The sequence below is a fragment of the Mastomys coucha genome, unplaced genomic scaffold (assembly GCF_008632895.1).
Source record: "Mastomys coucha isolate ucsf_1 unplaced genomic scaffold, UCSF_Mcou_1 pScaffold21, whole genome shotgun sequence".
NCBI lineage: Eukaryota > Metazoa > Chordata > Mammalia > Rodentia > Muridae > Mastomys > Mastomys coucha.
The window spans coordinates 35,465,151-35,467,973 of record NW_022196904.1 but is presented as its reverse complement, the minus strand read 5'-3'; positions in this window follow the sequence as shown (position 1 = coordinate 35,467,973).

Here is a 2,823-nt window from a genome sequence, read left to right as displayed (position 1 = left end):
GGCTGGTCCCTCGTCTTCATTATCCTGGCAACTTTGTTGGTGTTCTGCATGGTGGATTGTTTGATGGCCTATGTGTATGGTCCATACACTAGCTTCATCAACCTCTTGATTGACTGCAAGAGGCATAAGTGTGCCAACGTTGGGCTACTAATTGGTCAGTGTATACATAGACTGGGTGTCCTTGTAATAGGTGCTGAAGATGACTCTGAGGGTGGGCCACTGGCACTTGCTCACAGGGGGGGCATCATTGTTGGTGAATAATTCATGAGTGGTAGTAGAGTTATTTTAGAGTTTCTAGGTAGTGATTTTGTTTGTGTGAGTTGAGGTGATGTTTTTTTCTTTTCTGTTTTTTTGGGAGGCTAGATTCCAGAGCCTTACTCACATACTCTACAGGGGCTCTAGCGCTGAGCCACACCACTGGAAGAACCTCATTGGAGAATTCTAGGCATGTGCTCTACCTCTGAACCATGCCCCAGGCCCTCTTTAGGGCAATGAATTCTAGACAGGTGCTGAGCTACATTGCCATCCTCTGTCTTGTTTGAGACAGGGTCTGATGTAGCCTAGGCATCCTCCAGCTCAATGTGTAGCTGTGGATAACCTTGAGATTCTGGTGCTTCTCCCAAGTACGGGTATCCCTGGCGTGTGATGCTGCACTCAGCTCAGCCCAGTGCTGAGGATGAAATGCAGGACTGCACACGTGCTGGGCAAGCATTCTGCCAATGAAGCCACAACCCCAGGATTCCCAGACTGCTTTTACCTTGTATTTTTACACAGATAAGGTCTATGTGTCTCTAGACTGCTCAGGCAGGCCTTGAAATCGCCCTCCTTCCCAGCCGCTGGACTATTTAAGTTGGGCTCCTCATGTGTGAGAGAAAGGAGAAAGGAGAGGGGGGGGGTAACTGTAGTTATCTTTCCCACTCTTCCCCCCAGTTGACAATTACATGAGCAATGGCTTCATATTTCTGACCCTGGCACTATGCCGCCTCCTCCTGCCCACCATGATCCTCTCCTTCTGACCAGTGTACCGCCTCCTGAACAAGATAGGGTTCATCTTCAGTTTTCTCAGCATTTGGCATTGATAAGAGTTGGCAAGGACATGTGTCACTGGGGATCCTCCACCATCCCCCTCCAGCCTCCTCCTATCCAGAGGTGTGGCTAGATTTCCAGGTCTGCTGCTCTGAGGGAGAGAGGTGTCTCTGTGTCTTTCTTGGTCTTTCTCTGTAGCTCAGAGTGGCTGTGGTCTCCCTCTGTAGTCCATGCTGGCTTTGAATATGCCATTCTCTTACATCAGCATCATAAGCTGCTGGGATTAATAGCGTTTGCCCATCGCTTGTGACTGATGATGGCCTTGTCTCCCATTTTCCTCTCCCCTCTAGGTATGTATCAATTTTTCCTGTGTGTGTATGTACACGTGTGTCTACTGGTGGCAGGTCAGTGATATTGTCTCTGTCTCTCTCTTTTTTGGGTCGGTGGTGTTCCCTGTCTAGCCTTCTGACCTTCTCTGACCCAACCCCAGTACAGGGCTCCTGATTCTCCTCAGCCTTAAGCTCTTTGTTGTCAACTGCAATAGGCTGTGCCTGAGGCCACAGGTTTCCTGCCAGCTGGCCTTCTACTTGTGCTGGTGTGCTAGCTTCTAGATGCTTTAGGCCGGTGAGGGTGGGGCCTGGGCAGGGCAGGGGCGGAGCCTAGGAAAGGTGGGCAGCCTCCAGGGCCTATTTGTTGCTGGGGGTGGGGCTCTGAGTCAAATGTCCAAGGAGTCCCTTCCAACAGAAACTTTGTCCTTCCTCAACCAAGTGCTGATGTGGAGCTACAGTATGACTTTCACTGAGTGAAGGCTCAGCTTCTTCCTTTGGGCCTCAAGACACCACTTGTTGCAGTAGCAGCAGCAATCCATTTTGGATAGGAACTTGGAGTCTGCCCAGAAGCTGTCTGCTGTAAGCAGCTTCGTGAACTACCATGGAGTTCCCTAACAGAGGGATGCCACAACTTCTCAGGAAACCGATGAGTCCCTGTGGCCAGATGCCTCTCCCTCTGTCCCTGTGGCTCAGTTTCTATCAGATCTCCAGTGAGGTCCCATTCTTCCCCTGAGAGCAGGTAGCACCCTCGGGACACAGGTTGCAAGCCCTGTACCACGCGCTATGGCCCACTCCTTGCTGCCTGAGTCTTGGCAGGGACCCTTCTCTGGATGTTCTCCAATACTCTCAGCTGTGGCCATGTCCCTCTGAGCAGACACTGGTTTGTGGTCCCAACCACTGTGTACAGTGTGGCCCTTTTCCCAAGATGGGCGATTCTTTGTTCCACAGGGCATGCTCCTAAGGCACTCTTCATCCTTTGGACCAGCCCTACCGGAGACATACCCCTCCAGGGCACCCAGCTGGACACTCTGCAGTCTAGCCTTGGGGGCAGTCCTTGACTTTCTGTGGACAAATCCCTCTCCAGGAAGTCAAAGCTTAATTAACATAACATCCCTGCCCTCTTCCTGGCTTCACCAACTCAATAAAACCAGGTCTTCAGTCCAAATTCTCAGTGTCTAACTGTTTATCATCTCTTCTGCTTCTAGTGTAGTCAGGCCTAGCTGGAGTTGACCTTTCTGATGTCTTTAACTTTTTCCTTTTGATTTGAACATATTTCTTGTCAGAGGAGGCATCCCTGAATTGGTCTGAGCCTTTTGTCTGCATTTGTCTCAATCCCACCCCCTTAGCCAACAGTACATGTCCATCTGTCCCTTGCTGATCTACTTTGGAAGTCCTGACCTTAGCTGAGTGGACCTTAATGTGGTACCCGACTCCAGAAGGCCAGAGAATGTCAGAACTTGAACTCATA